The 23,461-nt window shown below is 39.0% G+C and overlaps 4 long non-coding RNA genes across 4 annotated transcripts; all 4 read left to right on the top strand.

Moving 5' to 3' along the window:
• The first annotated feature begins 2,740 nt into the window (after positions 1 to 2,740).
• Positions 2,741 to 3,244, top strand: LOC143527650 (uncharacterized). The gene is made up of 3 exons (XR_013134206.1): positions 2,741 to 2,854; positions 2,939 to 2,973; positions 3,142 to 3,244. It is a non-coding gene; the product is annotated as an uncharacterized LOC143527650 (long non-coding RNA).
• A 4,067-nt stretch (positions 3,245 to 7,311) lies between these two features.
• Positions 7,312 to 10,198, top strand: LOC143526497 (uncharacterized). Its single transcript, XR_013133869.1, has 4 exons — positions 7,312 to 7,357; positions 7,803 to 7,919; positions 8,011 to 8,768; positions 10,065 to 10,198. It is a non-coding gene; the product is annotated as an uncharacterized LOC143526497 (long non-coding RNA).
• Positions 10,199 to 11,369: 1,171 nt separating this feature from the next.
• LOC143526486 (uncharacterized) lies at positions 11,370 to 12,469 on the top strand. Its single transcript, XR_013133860.1, has 3 exons — positions 11,370 to 11,536; positions 11,707 to 11,747; positions 12,124 to 12,469. It is a non-coding gene; the product is annotated as an uncharacterized LOC143526486 (long non-coding RNA).
• A 5,667-nt stretch (positions 12,470 to 18,136) lies between these two features.
• LOC143527576 (uncharacterized) lies at positions 18,137 to 22,247 on the top strand. The gene is made up of 3 exons (XR_013134179.1): positions 18,137 to 18,397; positions 18,567 to 18,607; positions 19,993 to 22,247. It is a non-coding gene; the product is annotated as an uncharacterized LOC143527576 (long non-coding RNA).
• The last annotated feature ends 1,214 nt before the right edge of the window (positions 22,248 to 23,461 follow it).

The following is a 23,461-nucleotide window of genomic DNA, read 5'->3' as shown; positions in this document are numbered from 1 at the left end:
ACACACACACACACAAACACACGCACACACACACACACATACACACACACACAAACACACGCACAGACACACACACACACATGCACAGACACACAGACACACACACACACACACACACACAAACACACGCACACACACACACACACACAGACACACACACACACACACACACACACACCAGACGACTCCCTTGTTCTCAGTCACCTGTGTACTCACACTCCCTCATTTTCAGCACCTGCACCTGTTCCCTGTTCAATGCACAGATGGGTTAAAAGCGGAGGACAAATTTTGATTGGGGTGTAAAAATCACAATTGACAAATTATGGCACATTTACATTTATTTAACATCCACAAACACTGAGATGTGAATGACATACAAAGGCATGCGTAAGTAAAGTATTATAATAAAAATAGGAAAAAAAAAAACAATTCTAATGAAAGATTTCTATTTTAGAAGTGTCCTGTAGCTAGTTTTATTTATATAGTTATCTGGCTTTTTTGCACAACCAAAACTACTTACCGGTAATCAGGTAGTAAAAGAGATCAGACACTGCTGATGGCCAAACAAGGTTTGAAGACAACAGGGCAGAACAGGACATTGTGACTTTTACCAGCCAATGAGATTTTAACTCGTGGGACCTAACAGTTCAAGAAGTTTGTTGAGTTTGTCAGTTTCTCTGTCAGTCTACTCTGATGTCTGCACATTTCTCTGCAGTGATGATTCCAGTCTGGATTATTCTATTTTTTCTCTACAAGACATGTATGATACCAAATCTTCACCTCCGTTTATAATATGTAGCTGTATTTTCTGATTGGATTAATAATATATGTTGCATGCTACAGATGCAATTTTGTCCACATTTTGTCTTTATCTGACTTTGTTTCATTTTATAGGTCCTGTTCAAACTACAGATGCTGTTAAACAAGACATCCTGATTGAACCTGGAACAAATATCACTATTAACAGCACATTTGAACGAAAATCTGGTGAACATCTTTACATTTGGTACAAACAAAGACTGAAGCAGGAGCCTCAGCAGGTGGGAACTGTGCTTACAAATAAGTCAGGCATACTTACATATCCATTCAACAACTCCAGATTTATAATAAAGTGGATTAACAGCATAAACACTCTGACTATTGTAAATGCTACTGGAGGTGATGCAGGAACGTACTTCTGTGGAGAGATATATAATACAGCAGTTAACTTTTCATCTGCTACATTCATCAATATGACAGGTAAATAAATTTCTCTTAAACTTCTTAACATGTTAATATTGATGTTATACTGCAATTTTATGAAGCAGAGAATAAATATCTCTTCTGTATAAAAGTAATAATTTTACACTGTGGACTGCACAGTGATACAACATACATGTTTTATAAAAGTTCTTGCTTTAAGATTCACATCTTTAATAAGTTCCTACAAATTCTTCAGTTTCTACACTTGTTTAAGCACATGAGGGAAGCCAGGATGAACTACAAGCTGAGAGTGTTTGTATTTTATTGACCAGAACATCCAGAGTTAAACCAACTAGAGTCTGACATGGCAGGAACAGGGTCTAAACACCCCAAAATAACCCAACCAGGCGAGTATCTTTTAGTCTCTTTGTATTAAATAGAGATTATCACAGTACCCTGCACTTCGAGGCTCTTAATGGTAGCTACAATTGGTTTATAAGGGAACTGCTGTTTACAAAATAATCTAGTCTAACCAGGTGAAGGACATAAATCAATAAATAAACAATCAATAAATACAATGATTTGTGTGGTCTGTGGACTGCAGAGTGCTACAACATACCTGTTTTATAAAAGTGCCTTCTAATTCTTCAGTAGTTTGATCAACGGAAAACAGCCCAACTAAGCAAGTATCATTAAGTGTCTTTGTGATAAATAAATAAAGCGATCATTACAGACACTGACCTTCATGGTTTTATATCACACCCAAAAGTGTTTCATGAAGGAACTACCATTTGCAGAAACATCTAGTTTACTTATGTGAAGAGCAACAAGATAAATTAAAAGTTTACAGTATTTGTGTTAAATTTATAATTTATCGTCAATTACACAACATGCACACATCTCCCCCCTCTCTCTCTCTCCCTCTCTCTCTCTCTCTCTCTCTCTCTATATATATATATATATATATATATATATATATATATATATATATACAGATATATACAGTATATCTGTATATAGACGACAGTTTTTTCTTTTATTGTCCATGCAGAGTGTAACCAAACAAACCACCGAAGCAAATATCTTTGAGTCTTTTTTTCTTTAAATAAAGTGATTATCATAGCAGATTTTCACAAAACAATTTATTCATAAAAATGTTCATTTATAAAAATGTAAATGAGGGTGTCTTTGAGGTACCATAGACATCCTGTTATCATACACCAATCAGACTCATCTTCTCTAACCTTCTCTAACCCAATGAATCTGGTTTTCCTCGCCATTACCTGTTACACACGCACGCACACACACACACAGACACACACACACACACACACACACACACACACACACACACACACACACACACACACACACACACACACACACACACACACACACTTAAATACTCAAAATAGATTGCTGGCATTACATGTTACTTACACACAGACACACACACACACAATCACACACACACTTGCATGTACATGAGTAACTACATATATAATAACATAGTACAATAAATGAACCAGTCATTGAACCATTATTTTGTTTGTTGTTTGTCTATTAAATCTTCATCTAGTGCTGCTGGTGATTCTGTGTCTGTCACTGTGTGTGTCTGTAATCTGGAATCTCACTGTATGTTCCTTCAGTTGGACAAGAGAGAGCTGCAGTGGTGAGTTAATTCAGCACAACAACATGTGATTTATTACCAGTTGGTCCAACATCTGACATCTGTTTCCTTTTACACCTCAATCAGACACCATCAAGAAGGGAGAGAGACCACATGACCAGGTATGTCACCACATACTTCTATCACTGTACCTGGATCAGTTTTAATTGAACCAAATTCACTCAGTTGATGTTGTACTTGTTTTTATACCTGTGGGGCTCCAACATAACTCCCCTTGTTTGCTTGTAAAGGATCCTGGTACTAAGCAGCTCTGTTATGCTGCATTACAGAACTCTGAGGACCAGATGCAGAAGATATGGAGTCAAGGAGATGAGTTCACCCATGTGATGCTCTGGCCTGTCTGAGTACAGACCAGTTTAGTACTCAGTTCAGTACATGATGATGATGAGTGTGTTTATATTACAACTTTATCATAGTCTATTTCTGCTGATATGGAGTTTTATGTCTGAATAAGTTTTTGTTGCACATGTTGCACTAGTATGAGTTGCACAGAATATTTGACAAAGAATCTAAAAGCAACTAAAATGCAAAACAAAAAGAAAAATAAATTAACATCACAAACAAATTCAGCATGTAGTATCATAGTGTGTAGTGTCATTAATGTGTGTTCAATTAATCATTTACATTTACATTTATGGCATTTAGCAGACACTCTTATCCAGAGCGACTTACAAAGTGCTTTGCTTCCGATCACAGAATTAATCCTAGGAAATAGTACGAATAGGCCAGAATTCAAGATACCATTGAGTCAGACTACTACTTAACTACAGGAGTCAATGTCATTACCTAGTGTTTTGCAGGTTAGACGTTTGCCAAGATGCACAAATAACCATAGACAGACATACAATTTAAGAACAACGGCAAGTGGTATCAGCTGAGTTAGTGCTCTGGTAAGAACTCAACAAACAGGTGGGTCTTCAGTCTACACTTGAAGATAGCAATAGACTCTGCAGTCCTAGCAGCTAATAGAAGATTGTTCCACCATTTTGGAGCCAGAACGGAGAATAGTCTGGAGCTTTGTCTTCCATGAGACTTTAAGCATGGAGTTTCGAGTCGAGCCAAGCTTGAGGTTCCGAGTGTTTGCTGTACAGATCGGCTTTTGACCGTGGACATCATGTAGGGAGGGGCCAGTCCATTTTTGGCTTTGTAAGCAAGCATCAATGTTTTATATCTGATGCGTGCCGCTACTGGAAGCCAGTGAAGAGAGCGTAGCAGAGGAGTCACATGTGAGAACTTGGGTAGATTGAAGACCAGTCGTGCTGCAGCATTCTGAATTAGTGGTAGAGGTCTGATGACCTGTAGAGGAAGACCTGCAAGCAGGGAATTGCAGTAGTCCAGCTTAGAGATTACTAGAGTCTGCACAAGAACTTGAGTAGCTTCCTGTGAAAGGAAGGGTCATATTCTCCGTATGTTGCAGAGGAGAAATCTGCAGGATCTGGTCAATTTTGAAACATGTGTTGAGAAGGACAAGTTGTTGTCCAACGTTTCACCCAGGCTTCATAACAAAAAGCAGCAGAGGGAAACAACAAAGACTGGAAGCAATGTGACACTCAATTCTGGCGCAAAGGGACATTTATTTTCAAAAACATTCATTTTTGAGCGGTGAGGTCTTTGTGCAGAGCCATGGCAGAATTCGTAAATAATTTATTATTTGAGTTGAACGCGGTAATTGTAAAAGCTGTGTTGATAAAATAAGAAGATAAACCAATGGCTATTTTTTGATGATGTTAACAAGGTGTTTTCAAAGGAAACTGTGAGGTTGTTGTGTGGGTTTGGGGTTCCTGGAATGTACAGAAGATCAGTTTTGCTAGGGTTGAGCTTCAAGTGGTGAGTAGTCATCCATGAAGCAATATCTGCCAAGCATGCCAAGATATGCCTAGAAACCTGGATGTCAGATTGAGGGAAGGAAAGAATTAGCTGGGTGTCATCAGCATAGCAATGATAAGAGAAACCATGAGACAAAATAATGTCACCAAGGAAACGAGTATATAACGAGAAGAGAAGAGGGTCTAGGACCGAGCCTTGGGAAGTGGAAAGTTTACATGGATTGGATGTAGATCCTCTCCATGTTACCTGATAGGAACGGTCTTCAAGATATGACTGGAACCATTTCCAAGCAGAGCCAGTCACACCTAGGCTAGAAAGAACAGAGAGGAGGATGTTGTGGTTGACCGTGTCAAAGGCTGCAGAAAGATCTAGAAGAATAAAAATTGATGATAGCTTGTTAGCCTTGGCAGCATGGAGCTTCTCTGTCACTGCTTTGAGGGCAGTTTCTGTTGAGTGTGCCTGTTTGAAGCCAGACTGATTAGGATCATGGAGTTGGTTCTGGGTGAGGAAGAGAGATAATTGGTCATAGACTGCTCGCTCCAGAGTTTTTGATAGAAAAGAAAGAAGTGATACCAGTCTGTAGTTGTTCATGTTAGAGGTGTCAAGTGTTGCCTTTTTCAGGATTGGTACCACCCTTGCCATCTTGAACACAGTAGGTGCATAACCTGAAACTAAGGAGTTGGTGATGATTGCTGAGATGAACGGAAGGAGTTTTCTTGACATGTTCTGGAAAAGAGTGGAAGGAATTGGATCCAGTGGGCATGTAGTAGGATTGCTGGAAGTTAGAAGTTGATATATCTTGTCTGAGGAGAGAGGGGAGAAAGAAGCCAAGGAGTTGAGTGTTGGGTTAGAGATACTAGTAGGAAGGGTGGGAGCTGGGGAGAAGGACTGACGGACTGCTGCAATCTTCTCTTCAAAGATGACAAAATCATCAGGAGTGAGAGAGGATGGAGGAGGGGGTGAGGGAGGGTTAAGGAGTGAGAGAGGATGGAGGAGGGGGTGAGGGAGGATTAAAGAGTGAGAGAGGATGGAGGAGGGGGTGAGGGAGGTTTAAAGAGTGAGAGAGGATGGAGGAGGGGTGAGGGAGGGTTAAGGAGAGAAGAAAATCAGTTCACATTACATTACATCAAAACATTACTACACAGTTACAACACACAACCAGCAAGTCAGTTTATTAATTAATCATAAATGATTCTCTACACCAGGGGTCACCAACGTGGTGCCCGCGGGCACCATGTCGCCTGCGAAAACGTCACGAGTTGCCCGCGGGCTTGTTTTAAAAATAGCTCACTATAGTGCAATGCACCAAAGCGATGGATCGTTTATGTTTTTGCTACTATTATAGATTGTGTCCCCCCCCGCTCAACAACTTTTCGTTAGATTGATGCGAATTCATCTGGTAGCCCTCCGCAATAATTGGTCTCCAAGAAGTAGCTCCCAGTTTCAAAAAGGTTGGTGACCCCTGCTCTATAATAAAAGTAACTCGTTACAAGGGAAAGTAACTATTTGCATTACAGTTAAAAAAAGTTATATGCCGATGAATAAGGATTTTTTTTGAAAAAGCAGTTTTCACAGTCAGTTGAAATGAGTAGATCAGAAAGGTGTTTAACTTTTGATATTTATTGCACATCCACAGACCAGTGCAGGATAAAATCCTTTAAAATCCCAAATCTTTGTAAAAAAAAAAAGGAAAATAAACAGTTACACTATATAAAGTGCATTTACGTCTATCAAATTTAATTAAATTCTCTCAACCTGAGACAACTGGTTTGTTCACAACAGAAGTAAACTTAACAATAAAACCTCTATCCTTAATTAAATAAATCAAATACCCAGTCTGGTAGACATTAAGGAACTTCAAGTATTTTCTTAAATAATGTTTATATCGCCACCTTGAAAATGCGAATTTTTCTTCGGCTTGCTCCTGACTCGCAATTTCAGCGCACCATTTCAGCCTCTTCTCCGTGCTTGATCGCGCGTGTAAAAACACTGGCTCTGATTCACTTACTGACTTGTTAAGTTAAACAGGTGTTACACAGAGAACTGTGACCTATCGAGATCTGTTACTCCTCACTAGCCTGGACAGCGGTCCGCTACTGTTAGTATATCAATATATAGTAACGCACCGCTTTTAATGACCAGTAACGTAAACGGCGTTGTAACGACAGGAAAAGTAATTAATTATATTATCTCGTTACTGACAAAATGACGCCGTTACCTAACGCCGTTATTTTTAACGGCGTTATTCGCAACACTGCTATCCACGGAGCGCCGGGTAGTCTGGCTATGTCCTCCAGTATACTGTGTGAGTCCACAAATTCTGTTGTAATGACCTGATTTTGCTGTAGTCCAATATTTAGTAGATCCTGTCTGCTGTAGGATTTTCAGTACTAATAGAGACTTTGGCGAACAAACATATAAACAAAAATACAAAGAAAATGCACCCGAGTCGGAGAGCATTGAGCCGCTGCGTCTGTGTGTGCTGCCATCTTGGAGTTACATAGAGAACACATGTATATACTGTAAATACACACCAAGATGAAATTTATTTATCCTTCATATCTTTCTTTGTTTTTCTATCTCTTTAGTTGTTGGCATGGTGACCGGCGTCGGCCAGAGGAGGATGGGTTCCCCCCCTGAGTCTTGGTTCCTCTTAAGGTTTCTTCCTCATGCTCTTAGGGAGTTTTTCCTTGCCACTGTCCTTGGACTCGGACACTTGTAAAACTGCTTTGTGACAACTGTTGTAAAAAGTGCTATATAAATAAAATTTGATGGATTGAATGACAATGAAGGACAGGGCTGAGGAAACTAAATACACTAAAACTGGGGATATGAAAGAGACACAGGTGGAGAGGCGATATGAAGACACAGGTGGAGAGGATTATCGGGGGGGAAACAATACAGGGGCGTAACGGACAACGGGGGAAACCATAGGAACGAAAACAAGGCAGGACAAGGCGGGGGCGTCACATGAAAGGGGAGGAGGGTGGAGTTAGGCGTGACAGCATAGAGAATAAAATTATTATGATTATGATTATTATTATTGTACCTGTTCCCTATTTTTCATTCCTCCTTTTCTGTCTGTATAAACCCACCGGTCCAGTACACCTTCACCTCCCTCCTTCCCACAACAATCCTGAGAATTATCTAATCATCTGGGTTCACTCCTATCCTAGTGGCAACACACAGACACACTGCATGAAAGTGAATGACGACATGTGTAAGTAAAGTATTAAAATAAAAATAGAAAAAAAAACAATTCTAATGAATGATTTCTATTTTAAGAGTGTTCTGTATCAACTTTAATGTAGGTGGGATTCCAGCTTTTTTGCATAACCACAACTACGTAATCATGCAATAAAAGAGATCAGACACTGCTGATGGCCAAATAAGGTTGTAAGACAACAGGACAGAACAGGACCTTGTGACTTTTACCAGCCAATGAGATTTTGACTCGTGAGACCTAACGGTTCATGAAGTTTGGTGAGTTTGTCAGTTTCTCTGTCAGTCTCCTCTGATGTCTGCACATTTCTCTGTAATGATGATACCAGTCTGGATACTTCTATTTGTTCTCCACAAGACATGTATGATACCAAATCTTTACCTTCATTTATAACATGTAGCTGTATTTTCTGATGATGAATTAATAATATATATTACATGCTATGGATACAATTTTGTGCACATTTTGTCTTTGATCTGACTTGGTTTCATTTTATAGGTCCTGTTCAAATTACAGAGGCTGTTAAACAAGAAGTCCTAATTAAACCTGTAACAAATATCACTATTAACTGCACATTTGAAGGAATATCTGATAAACATATTTACATTTGGTACAAACAAAGACTGAAGCAGGAGCCTCAGCAAGTAGGACAAATGCAAAAAGATAAAAATGGCGTACTAACATATCCATTCAACAACTCCAGATTTATAATGAAGTGGATTAATAGTAGACACACTCTGACTATTCTAAATGCTACGGGAGGTGATACAGGAACGTACTTCTGTGGAGAGATAATAGAAAAAAAAGCAGCTATCTTTTCATCTGCTACATTCATCAGTGTGACAGGTAAATACATTTTTCTTAAATTTCTTTAATTTCATTAAACTAGACAAAAACAGAAGCACAAAACACTTGTAATCTTCCTCTTGGTCATACTGTAATTTTATGAAATCTTTGTTCTGAATAAATGTAATGATTTTACAGTGTGTGAACTGCACAGTGCTTTAAGATTCACATAAAAAAGTACAAATCCTTCATTTCTAAACTTGTTTAAGCACATGAGGGAAACCAGGATGAACTACAAGCTGAGACTGTTTTATTTATTTTATTGACCAGAACATCCAGAGTTAAACCACACAGAGTCTGACAGTGCAGGAACAGGGTCTAATCATCACAAAATAACCCAACTAGGCGAGTATCTTAGAGTGTCTTTGTCTGGACCCATACGATTGTAAAGCAGCTTTGTGACAACATGTGTTATAAATAGTGCTATATAAATAAATTTGACTTTTACTTTGACTATTAAATACAGAGATTATCACATTAACCTGCCATTCAAGGTTCTATATGGTAGCTACAAGTGTTTAATGAAGAAACTGCTGTTTACACAGTAATCTAGTCTATGTGAAGGACATAAAGATAAAATTCTAAAATAATAAATACATATAAAAATACAATTATATGTATGTATGGTGTAATTGCAGCGTGCTACAAGATACGTTTTATAAAAGTACCTGCTAAATCTTCAGTAGTTTGATCAACCCAAATTAAGTCTCTTTGTGTTAAATAAATAAAGTGATCATTGCAGAAACCTTCAAGGTATTATATCACACCCAGAAGTGTTTCATGAAAGAAACGACCTTTTGCAGAAACATCTATTTTACCCATGTGAAGCACACCGAGATAAAATAAAAGTTTACAGTATTGTGTTATATTAAGTGTACAATATTTGTTATATTTAAGAGTTTACAGTATTTGTAGTATTAAGCATTTACATTATTTCTGCTATATTAAGAGTGTACAGTTTTGTTATATTTGCGTTTACAGTATTTGTTGCATTAAACATTTATATTTATAGTGTACAGTATTTGTGTTATACCTGAACATTTACAATATTTGTGTTATATTAAGAGTTTACAGTAATTGTATTATATTTAAGTTTACAGTATTTGCTATATTAAGTGTTTACATTAGTTGTGCTATATTAAAAGTGTACAGCATTTGTGTTACATTTTTCAGGATGTCAAGTGCACAACATGCACGCATCTCCCTCTCTGTCTCTCTCTCTCTCTCTCTCTCTCTCTCTCTCTGTACATATAGACACACACTCACACAGCTGATACTGTTTTTTTTATTTTATAGTCCATACAGAGTGTAACCAAACAGATCCTGGATGTAATCACAGCAGAACAAACCAACCAAGCAAGTATCTTTGGGCCTTTTTGCTATAAAGCGATTATCATATTAGACTGATCTATATATCACTTATATTGTTTTATGAAGGATCTGATTTGATTTTAGAAAATTCTAGTCAACAACAATAATAATAATAATAATAATAATAATAATAATAATAATAATAATACATTTTATTTAGTATAGCGCTTTTCAGGACACTCAAAGACGCTTTACAGTACAAAATTACAAGCAGTATAATGACTGTACAATACATTACAATATAGAACAACATTATAAGAAACAAAGAGAATTAGTATTAGATAAAACAAATAAGAAAGAGATAAATGTGTAGCATCATAAATTTAAAGTGGATCTGAAGAGGTGAGTTTTTAGAAGAGATTTAAACGTGGAAAGATCAGAAGAATCACGGACGTGTTTGGGGAGAGAGTTCCATAGAGTGGGTGCAGTCACTGAAAAGGCCCCATCACCCCAGGTACGTTTGGTCCTATATGGTATGGACAAAAGGTTTGCATCAGAGGAGTGAAGCGACCGAGAGGGAGTATAGTGATGGAGCAGATCAGTGATGTACGGAGGTGCCTGATTATGGAGAGTTTTATAAGTAAATAAAAGAATTTTATATTGAATACGTTGTGTGACAGGGAGCCAGTGAAGTTGTTGAAGAACAGGTGTGATGTGTTCACGTGAGCATGACTGGGTGAGAAGACGTGCAGCTGAGTTCTAAATGTACTGAAGTTTATTTAGGATTTTGTTTGGTGTACCATAGAGAATGCTAGAAAGCATGGATCAGAGTTTCAGCAGCAGAGAAGTTGAGTGATGGATGAAGGCGAGCAATATTTTTTAAATGAAAAAAAGCAGTTTTAGTGACTTGGTTTACATGCTGTTCAAATGATAAATGACTGTCAAAAATAACACCAAGATTACGGATGTGTAAGGAAGAGTAAATCCAAATATTTGTGTTTTATTTAAGAGTATACAGTTTTGTGTCATATTTAAGAGTTTAATATTTGTGTTTTGTTGAGTTATATTTAAGAGTAAAATTATATATAAAATAATATATAAAACATTTATATTAGACTTTCATGAAAAATGTGTTACAGTAAATCTGGTAGTGATGTGTCTAAATGTGTTACAGTAAATCTGGTAGTGATGTGTCTAAATGTGTTACAGTAAATCTGGTGGTAATGTGTCTAAATGTGTTACAGTAAATCTGGTAGTGATGTGTCTAAATGTGTTACAGTAAATCTGGTAGTGATGTGTCTAAATGTGTTACAGTAAATCTGGTGGTAATGTGTTTAAATGTGTTACAGTAAATCTGGTAGTGATGTGTCTTGGAGCAGTGTTGGGAGTGTGTGTGTGTGTAATCACTGCTCAAGTCATAATCATTTGGAAGATGAAACACTCTGAACATGATAATGGTGAGTGTTCATAAAGGACAGGAGTACCAACCTATTATAATTCACCACTTCATACTACATTTATATTTAGGCCTACTAAAAATATTGGTAAGAATTCTGCAATAAATTTGGTATACAGGTAGTATTCCCTGATCCAGTAACAATTAATACTGTATTTTCACCAACCACAGTGAGAACTCAACAAGATGTGATGGAGAAAACAACCAATCAGGTAGAACTTGTACAGTTGTGTTTTCATAACATTATTAGTAAAACTTCTTTCTCCAGGATTATAGTCTTCATCTTGGATGTGAAATCAGTTGACATAAGATAAGATAATCCTTTATTGATCCCGTAATAGGGAAATTTGCAAAAAAACTCATTTGCATAAAAACGTATGACTAAAAAATCATATATATGACAACAGTAGCTGTTAGTGAGTGTTTCTACCCTGATATAATCTGCTGTATGAGACAGACACACTGCAGTGGTGTAGAGGAGGAGGAGAAGGAGTCTCACTGTCTCTGTGTCTCACACTAATCGTCCTGTTCTACATAAGACTCAGAATGACAGTGATGTTCACTAAACATTATTGTTCATTCCCACAGCAACATGATACTGAAGAGCTGAATTATGCTGCCATTCATTTCAAAGAGAGGGAGACCAAAAGAGGACAGGAGAAGAGAGGACGTCCTGAAGACAGCGTCTACTCTGAAGTGAAACGTGCAGCTCTTACTGACTATCATCTAGATTATTAGCTCTCTTCCTCTCTAGAATCATAAGGGAAGTCTGGATACATTCGCTCTTTACTGGAACATGCAGTGTTGGAAAAGAGGTGCTGTTCAACTCTATAATCTCTAAGTCTTTATTCCCTGTTCAACTCTGTACTCCTTGTTGTGATGTTTTCTGATCTTTGATGTATATTTTGTTTCCTCTGGTTCATTCCAGCTTTAACAATAAAGTTTCACATTTATCTCATGTGACTTTGGCCAGCCAATGAGATTCTGAGTTATGAGATCTGCAAAATCATGTTTGATTTTGTTGTCAGCTGCTTCTTTTCAAACTGTCTCCTCTGATGTCTGCACATTCCTCTGTAATGATGATACCGGTCTGGATAATTAAAGTAACAGGAACACTGACTATTCTAAATGCAGATGAATGCAGGAATGTACAGTACTTCTGTGGAGTGATTGATGAAGGGGCAGTTATATGTTCCTCTGCTGAAAAGACATGAAAACGTAATGCATCAAAAAAATTTGTAATGTTCAGTTGTCACAAAGAAAAAGGATTACTCACTGTTAGATCACAAAATCAGCAAATTCAGTTGGTTCAATTAAAAATCACATTTTCTACACTGTTATTAACAATACGACAAAGTCCTGAGTTGGAGACACCAGTAATTCACCCTACAAATCAGAGCAGACAGAACTTTCTCCCAAAAGGAGTGGACAAGATTCAGATGAGATGGAACAGGTGCAGGACTAGGACCAGGACACGGGACAAAACACAGAGGACAAATCCACAGGAAGATACAGGACATGGCGGGGACACAGGAACAGGACATGGAAACAGATATGTGAACTTGGAACATGAGAAGACACAGAAACTGGGGCTATAGTGGATGACAAACCTACAGTAACCAAAGACACAAGAGTCCAAGAGCCAGAACAAGACATGGGACAGAGTGAAGCCCAACACACTGAACACCACTGATGGAGGAACAACAGATGAGAGATGAACAGAGAGGACTGGGGGAACAGAAGGAGCAGGACAACAATCACAACACAGACCAGGACAGACACAATGGGACAGGAACAAAGACACAGGAAATGGAACAGGTACAGAAATAAGAACAGGGACAGACACCACAACAAACACCAAACACAAACCAGGAATAGAGGAGGACAAAAATGAAGGAGGCACAGGAACAGACAGCATGGGAGTCCCAGGAGGTCCACGGGGACAACAGACACAGGACACGGTGGGACAGGGAACCAGGAAACAGTATCAACAGGAGGTACAGCTGCGTTCAGCAGTGTTGGGTCCAGAGGCGTGGCCAAGGGAACAGGTCTGGTTCAGAGGCGTGGCCAAGGGAACAGGTCTGGTTCAGAGGCGGGGCCAAGGGAACAGGTCTGGTTCAGAGGCGGGGCCAAGGGAACAGGTCTGGTTCAGAGGCGGGGCCAAGGGAACAGGTCTGGTTCAGAGGCGTGGCCAAGGGAACAGGTCTGGTTCAGAGGCGGGGCCAAGGGAACAGGTCTGGTTCAGAGGCGGGGCCAAGGGAACAGGTCTGGTTCAGAGGCGGGGCCAAAGGGAACAGGTCTGGTTCAGAGGCGTGGCCAAGGGAACAGGAAGTCACTGGGTGACCAGCAGGATGGACACAGGAACTGGCTGCATGGCTGTGTCCACAACGCTGGAGACAGGAGCCTGTGTGGACATGGGATAGACAGAGGACCCAGGGACAAGTGACAGAGAACCTAGCCTGATCAGTATCAAGATCCCCTCCATGGTACCTGCCTCCAGTTAACCCACTACAAAAACATCGCCTTTGAGGAATAATAAATATATAGAAACACAATGATGTGTGTAACAGATCCATCAACAGATCCTCCCCACAGTAAATGATTGAGACTTACACAAATGAGGATAAAATCAAGGGATCATCTGTGTAAAACTGATAAAGTAATTCCACATTAGAGGACTTTTGTTCCACTACATCCATGGAGATCAGTCTTCATGTAACACAGAGATACACACAGATACCAACAACAAAGACTCTAAAACAAGGGATATATATGCTAATAATAACAAATTCAAATCACATACATTTTTGATGCAATACATAATTCAGGTTTAATCCAGATGAAACACTAATTAAAATTAAGTATGTAAATCAACTTTCACAGTCATGAGTCATGGAATAATTAGTTTGTCCTTCATGGAAACTTAACTACATCGTGACTAAATCGTGTGACTGGCACATTTATATGAGATTGGGGTCTGATTTCCTGTTGGTTGTTCTTGTTTCTCTACAGAAATAGATGTGCAGATAATGATCTCTCACTGATACATGGTGGGTGATGATGTGCTGCTTGGATTATTTTTGACCAGAGGTTCTCATCTCACACCACAGACTTCTGCACTCTTGTTCACACTCATGCTGCCTGAAACTTTAGATAAACTTTCCACAACAATGTTGAGTATAATAATTCATCACTTATGTGCCTCTATGTGTTTTTGTCACTGGATTATTTAGTCTGCCATGTTTGTAAACTGCTCTGTGTATCACACAGGAACACAAAGTTCATTATTATTACTGACATACATCATGCAGGGTAAAGCTGTACAAAACAGTGAAAACAGAAATATGCTAATTTTTAAAGTAGAAACACCAAAGTGTAATTTAAAGTGCATCCTGTACTCCTCCCTCTAAATGGTCTGGTGTGTGAAGTGTAGATATTACATTATGAGGACACTCACACTCTCCTCCTGATAAATGTGTTTAATTCTTGTGCTGTAGTCTAACACACGTGGGACATTCATCAGTTTCTCAGAGCTGACACTGAATCTTATTGGCCAGGACATCCTGAGTTTAACCAATCACAGTCTGACAGTGCAGGAGTAGTGTTATTCTGTGAGGTCATCAAACTGTACTCAGATCAGTTTGTTATGAATACAGAACCAGCATCAGTTTACTCTCCTGTTTAGCTGCTTTGTGAGAATGAATAAAGTGAGAAGACAGTTTTAGACTTTGTGGTCACTGGGAACATAAACACACACACACACACACACACACACACACACACACACACACACACACACACACACACACACACACAAGCTTAGACTGATGATGTCTGATAATACACCTCCTTTGTGCAAAAGCAGTAGTGTGAAACCTTTTAATAAAATGAGCTAATGCTAAATGCTAATATAAAGAAAACAGTGCTGCATTAATCATACATGACCAACAACCTGAAAACATATGTAGGCTACTGACCTTCTACACACAGAAAACATCTGACTATAAAAATGTTTAATAGTATAGTCCAATTCATCAGTTTCTCAGAGCTGACACTGAATCTTATTGGCCAGGACATCCAGAGTTTAACCAATCACAGATGGACAGTGCAGGAGTATTATTATTCTGTAAGGTCATCATACTCTGTGTGTGTGTGTGTATGTGTGTGTGTGTGTGTGTGTGTGTGTGTGTGTGTGTGTGTGTGTGTGTGTGTGTGTGTGTGTGTGTGTGTGTGTGTTCTAATTCGATAGTGGTGAAAAAAAAATCACAATTGACAAAAATGGCACATTTACATTTATATTATGTTTGTCTGTCCCTGTAATTCTCCCAATTGTCTTGTTCCCTTTTGTTCTTGTTGTAGTGAATGTACCTGTATGTGTGTTTGTGACCATCCCTGTCCCAGTGTTTCTCTCGTCTCTGTTCCCATCTGTCTTCCTGGTAGTATTAGGTTGTTTTCTTTGTTGTGGGTCTGGGGACGAGCTAGTGGAGCTGGGTGCTCCAGGAAGAGCTGCCCTTGGTGTGGGGATCTGTCACAGTACAGCCCCTGACCCCTCCATACGGGGGTCCTGACCCCTCCAAACGGGGGTCCTGACCCCTCCATACCGGCGTGTCGGCGTGCCTATGTGTTGTTTTTTTCGTGTGTGTGTCTTGGTCTTGTGTTTGTCTGTGCTGTTTGTGAATTTCAAAAATGTCGCATTGCACTAGATGAACTCCTGTCATACTGTCAACACCCAGAAACACTGCATGAACTTGAATAATAATTAAAAAAACAAGGATGCATAAATAAAGTATTAAAATTTAAATTTAAAAAATGAACACAAGAGTGACCTGTTTTATGTTTATTTAGGTGGGTATCTGGCTTTTTTTGCACAAGCAAAACTACTTAATCGTGTAATAAAATAGATCAGACACTGCTGATGGCCAAACATGAACAGGACTTTTACCAGCCAATGAGATTTTGACTCGTGAGACCTAACGGTTCATGAAGTTTGGTGAGTTTGTCAGTTTCTCTGTCAGTCTCCTCTGATGTCTGCACGTTTCTCTGCAGTGATGATACCAGTCTGGATATTTCTATTTTTTCTCTACAAGACATGTATGATACCAAATCTTTACCTGCGTTTATTACATGTTGCTGTATTTTCTGATGTTGTATTATTGATATATATATTACATGCCACGGATGCAATTTTGTCCACATTTTGTCTTTGATCTGACTTGGTTTAATTTTATAGGTCCTGTTCAAACTACACAGGCTGTTAAACAAGAAGTCCTGATTAAACCTGGAACAAATATCACTATTAACTGCACATTTGAACGAAAATCTGGTGAACATATTTACATTTGGTACAAACAAAGACTGAAGCAGGAGCCTCAGCAAGTAGGAACTGCATATACAAATAAGGCGGGCATACTTACATATCCATTCAACAACTTCAGATTCATAATAAAGTGGATTAACAGCAGAAACACTCTGACTATTGTAAATGCTACTGGAGGTGATGCAGGAACGTACTTCTGTGGAGAGATAAATAATACAGCAGTTAACTTTTACTCTGCTACATTCATCAGTGTGACAGGTAAGTACATTTCTCTTAAACTTCTTAACCTGTTAATATTGATGTTATCCTGCATTTTTTTTAATCAGAGAATTTTAAATATCTCTTCTGTATAAATATAATAATTTTACAATCTGTGGACTGCACAGTGATACAACATACATGTTTTATAAAAATTCTTGCTAATTCTTCAGTTCTACATGTATTTAAGCATGTGAGGGAAACCAGAATGAACTACAAGCTGAGAGTGTTTGTATTTTATTGACCAGAACATCCAGAGTTAAACCACACAGAGTCTGACAGTGCAGGAACAGGGTCTAAACACCACGAAATAACCCAACCAGGCGAGTAGAAGTCTGTATTAAATACAGAGATTATCACATTAACCTGCTATTCAAGGTTCTATATGGTAGATACAAGTGTTTTATGAAGGAACTGCTGTTTACAAAACAATCAAGTCTAACCGTGTGAAAGACCAAGAAAAAAAATAGATAAGTAGAATCATTTGTACGGTGTGTGAACTACATAATACACATTTTATAAAAGTGAAAGTACTTACTGAACAACCACACAAATATCATTTAGTCTCATATTAAATAAAGTGATTACAGAAATCTGACCTTCAAGGTTTTATATGGCACCCTAAAGTGTTTCATGAAGAAACTACCTTTTCCAGAATAATCTAGTTTACCCATGTGAAGCACACCGAGATTAAATGAAGATCAACTTGCATTTACAGTATTTGTGTTACACCAGGATATCAAGTGTTGTGCATATCAGTGTCTCAGAATTCACCTGGAGAGTCAGTTCACAATGCAATAGTTGGTTTATTGTCACTAGTGCAGAATACACACACACACACACACACACACACACACACACACACACACACACACACACACACACACACTACATGCATCTCCCTCTCTTTACATATAGACACACACACACAGCCGATCCTGGTTTGTTAGTATATACATTTTATTGGCCATGCAGGGTTAAAAAACCAAACTGAACATGGATGTGATCAGAGCAGAACAAACAAGCAAGAATCTTTCAGCCTTTTTCCTTTAAAGTGATTATCACAGAAGATTTTTAGATTACAATTTATTCATAAAAATGTGTTACAGTAAATCTGGTAGTGATGTGTCTAAATGTGTTACAGTAAATCTGGTGGTAATGTGTCTAAAAGTGTTACAGTAAATCTGGTAGCAATGTATCTTGGAGCAGTGTTGGGAGTGTGTGTGTGTGTAATCACTGCTCAAGCCATAATCATTTGGAAGATGAAACACTCTGAACATGATAACGGTGAGTGTTCATAAAGGACAGGAGGACCAACCTATTATAATTCACAGCTTCATACTACAATTATATTTAGGAATACTAAAAATATTGACTATAATTCTGCAATTAATTTGGTATACAGGTAATATTCCCTGATCCAGGTACAATTAATTCTGTATTTTCCCCATCACAGTGAGACCTCAACAAGATGTGATGGAGAAAACAACCAATCAGGTACAACTTGTACAGTTGTGTTTTCATAACATTATTAGTTAAACTTCTTTCTCCAGGTTTATAGTTTCATCTTGGATGTGGCATCAGTTGACATAAAAACTCAAACTAAAATATAGAAATACTTATGAAGTAACATACTAATCATATACGGCATCAGACATAAGTGATGAAATCTCAAATTATGTTCATAGTTTCAATTGTTTTGTGTCAGACATAGTAGGTGATGCACTGAGCAGAGTTTGACCTGTTGTCATTTTAGCCTAATCATGAACATTGATAAGATGCAGTAGCGAACCGTGACCATTAAACCTGGGCCCGCTCCCATCGCCAACCCCCCCCACCCGAAAAAAAAAATTGTTTCCTCTCCTAATTAACTGCAATAAATAAATTTAAAAAAACTGAGACGACAGTACAGCTTTAGAAATGCAATAAACAATAATATTTGTACTAGATAACTTCTTAAGCTAAATATGATTCCAACAAAATAAGGTCCACAGCTCCGTGTTCCTCGGGAGCGGAATATGTAAACAACGCGCACGAGGACATCAAAGGAATGAATCGAAACTAGCTAGCGGTGGTACGCTAACGACAGCTAGCGTTGCCACAGCGGGCGTAAATTATCATACAGTTAAGCCCGCCCACTAAGAGGAAAGATATGATTGGTCAATTTTACTGTCATTTGAAACTGGTATTGCGCTGAATTATAACTGCCAGGCCCTCTGTAAACGAACAGTGGGCATCACAGTCCTGATAGGGGGAGACACAGGCTCACAGGCTTCCACTTAACCCCTCACCTTCTAACATAGATTGAATAGACACAGGTGAATAATTCATTTGCTTATATATTTGTTATTGTTTAGATGTCGATTGTCAAACTGTAAGTAGATAAAAAAAATTGGATAAATTATATTATATATATTTATGTTTTAAGAATATTTTAGGCCCTCTGAGAGGGCGTAGAGGGCCCTGACGGTTCCCCACTGATAAGATGTGTCAGTCTGAAAAATCTATTTAGTGCCATCTACTTCAAAATCTCTTTCATCATTTAGTAAGAATGTGTCTGGATCTGCTCAGTCCAGATTCCTGTGGTTCACATCTATGGTGCTGATGGAGTTTATAACTGTGGTGTAATTACTGCAGGATCGACACATATGCATGAGTGTGGTGTGGTGTTGCTGTATGAGACTAATATATATGACAACAGTAGCTGTTAGTGATTGTTTCTACCCTGATATAATCTGCTGTATGAGACAGACACACTGCAGTGGTGTAGAGGAGGAGGAGAAGGAGTCTCACTGTCTCTGTGTCTCACACTAGTCGTCCTGTTCTACATAAGACTCAGAATGACAGTGATGTTCACTAAACATTATTGTTTATTCCCACAGCAACATGGTGCTGAAGAGCTGAATTATGCTGCCATTCATTTCAAAGAGAAGAAGACCAAAAGAGGACAGGAGAAGAGAGGACGTCCTGAAGACAGCGTCTACTCTGAAGTGAAACGTGCAGCTCTTACTGACTATCATCTAGATTATTAGCTCTCTTCCTCTCTAGAATCATAAGGGAAGTCTGGATACATTCTCTCTTTACTGGAACATGCAGTGTTGTAGATTATTAGCTCTCTTCCTCTCTAGAGGAAGCCTTTCTGGCTTTTCTTGGACTACCTGTTGCGTTTATATTCTTTGCAGTGTTGTCCATATTGATATGTGGTAGTATAAAGAAACACCCCCCAAAAACAGGAAGGAACATTTACCGGATGAAAATTAATGTTGCATTGTGTTCCAGGCTTGAAAAGTGCTGAGATTTAGGCTAAAGTACTTGAAAATGCATGAAATTGTAACTACTTCGTTTCACAACAAATAGCGGTCTGACTGAATAGTTCTCTTGTATTACGTCAGCGTTTCTCAAAGTGGGGCGAATAAACCTTTTAAAGCCGTTTTAAAGCTGTCGTTTTAATGCCTTTTCGTTTTGCATAAGCCCCGGATGTTAAAAATGTCTGCGGAACAGCGTTAACCAGGGCTAGATTCGGCGCCCTTTAGTGAATTTGTACTGCCCCCCCGTCAACAAATGACGATTGCACAAAGGTGCACGACCTTGCGAATCGCCAGCGCGCACGGGCGGAGCAACCGCGATTACGTTATTTTCGGTGCGCGGACCCTCGCGACGTGTCTAGTTTAAACCAGGCTTTACTTTGCATAGTGTGGGTGCTTGCGTAGCTTAGTGGGAGGGATCGTCAAGCCTCTTTTTGACTTCGAGGCTCGAGATTGTGACATAGTTTCGATCGATTTCGATTTAATATCGAAATCGTGACACCCCTAATAAATACACAACACAGTAACCGGACCAGGAACAGGTGACACGAATCACCAAGACGAACACATACACGCCTTGTAACCCCTGACAATCCTTGATGCAGTTGTAACCCCTGACCCTGATAATGCCTGATGTACTTGTTTGTATCATGACAACATTGTCAGTCTTTCTGATTAAGTGTTAGGAGTATGGGTATTTGTTAATGTAAATACTATCGTTGCTTCAAATAGATATTATTATATGAATTCATTGAGTGAAATTTTCTAAGTAATTGAATAACGTGCACACACAGACATCTCAACACACTGGGACAGTACCACTCTCACACTTATATTAGAGGCATCCAGCTGTACACTGAATGGTTTGGAGTGATTTGGATGCTGTAAAACAGGGTTTGTTGTGAACGCCTCCTTGGGGGCCGAGAAAGCTCTCTATCCACCACCTTCTCTAATCCTAATCAGATTGTAGGCCCTGTGTAGATCCATGGTAGTGTAGTATCTCACCTCACGCAGGTGTTCATCAGACTGCTGGGACTATGGGCTATGGGTGAGGATGCATCACTAGGATAATGTTTGGGCTCCTGTAATCTACACAAGGCCTCAGCCCACTGTCCTTCAGGACCAAGACGCTACCTGAGGCAGGTGAGGGGGAGGGGCTAACATAATCTCAGCCAGGACCTCTGAGATGGACTTGTAATGGAGAATGACTATTCACACTCCTTCTTGCAGTTTCACCTTTGACACACCCTAACAACACTCTACTTAGATGACCTGCACTCTTGGCCCAAACTGAGGAGATCCTTCTTATCAGAGTCCCCGGGGCCTTGGTATGAGGAACAAAGGCTTCTATCAGGACAGAGGGGCTCTGTTTATGGTCTTTGTTACTTAGCTTGGTGTATTCCTAACCATAAAACATCACCTTTGGAATTCACTAACAGGCCTATATCCAAGAATGCCCAAATTGACCATGATTTTTATAACTCTAACCCTTCCTAGAGGAAACAACTTTTCAAAACCAATCTAAAGAAACCAAAATTGTAATTATTTTAATAAAGAAAAGGATAACTGTTATAGATAAAGAATACAGAATCATCAGATCACGGAGCCCAGCAGTGTTCAGTGTCTGGAACATAACCAGTTAATCATACACTGTGCTATCAGGACCGGTTATTCAGGAAACTATTATATTATCACATCTCTATTTCTCCTTTTAGCGTAATATATGTGTAGTAATCTGGTTATTGTTACTAAGTTGATTACCTCCACAGCTCCACTATGGTGAATTAAGGAAGCCTGTTAAGTCATAGATGGCTTTGGGAGAGTGAATTCCAGTGAAACTAATATATCGTGATATATCCTGACAACCCTTTTTTTTTTGTTCATAAATGATGCACTCACAGGAAAGGTTTTCACTTTTCAGTGTCTGTTGATATGCAATGGACCTTTTTATATATTTGCCATGCTTGAGTGTCTTAGTTGTTCATTCTTTTTTAATTTTTTCGCAACACTTCATTTATATGTGTCACGTAGGGCTACGCCCCATCTCCTAGCTGTCACTCCGGGTTCCCTCATGTCTGTGTTTCTTGCCTGTTTATCCCGCCCTGCTCGTTTGTCTCTGTGATTCCTCGTTTATTACCACGCCCCTGTGTCATTGTTATCACCTGTCCCTAGTTTAGTTCTGTGTATAATAGTCCCGGTGTCTTCCATGTCAGTATCGGTCTTTTTGTTCTAACCTGTGCATTGTCATACCTGCCTGTTCGTAAGTTCGCTATTTTGTGGTTCCCGTATTCCGTGTGTTTTGCCTGTTCTTCCCTCGTTTACCTGCCTTGTTGTTTTTCGTGTCCGTATCATGCCTTTGTATCTTTCATGTTCGGACTGCCCTCCCGATACGACCTGCGCCTGTTATTTCGACACTGCCTTTGGGATTTCCTTGAATAAATCTAGCTCTCCTCAGCGCTTGTGTCCGCCTCCCTGTTCTGTGCTACGCAGATCGTTGCAATATGTGGTTAACCCCCATCTGTACTGTTATATACACCAACTTGTGTTTATACTTCATTTATATGTGAGTGACCTGATACTTCTGTCTGATATTGTCTACACTTCACTTAAAGTTTGTCTCTCCTCCAGATCAGACACTAAGGTATAAAAGTACTCACAATCATGAGCATATGGAATAAATCCCCTACCTTTCAGAGAAAGTTGTAATATTCACACTGAATATCCTGAATATAGCGGATTGATATGCTATAACATAGTCCATATGCAATACTATAATCCTATTGGTTATTGGTACTTACCGGAACCCTTTTCCCGATGTGCCTGCACCTGACTAATAACTAGGACAGTTGAACTCCATTGAGTTAGTTACCCACAGTAAGAAGTACGTGTATTCATTTCGTTATTTGAATAAACAAACCAGTTAATATAGCACGCCAGTGTGCTCATCTTTTCTTTGAACAAGAAAACAAGACATGGTGTCAGAGTAAAGGACGTGAAACTACAAGAAAATAGGATGGACACAACGGGAGTCCCCACACCGCACATG

This window comes from Brachyhypopomus gauderio, chromosome 11 (genome assembly GCF_052324685.1).
Source record: "Brachyhypopomus gauderio isolate BG-103 chromosome 11, BGAUD_0.2, whole genome shotgun sequence".
Taxonomy (NCBI): domain Eukaryota; kingdom Metazoa; phylum Chordata; class Actinopteri; order Gymnotiformes; family Hypopomidae; genus Brachyhypopomus; species Brachyhypopomus gauderio.
Note: the sequence above shows the minus strand (reverse complement) of the source record. Positions and strands in the feature narration are given on the sequence as shown.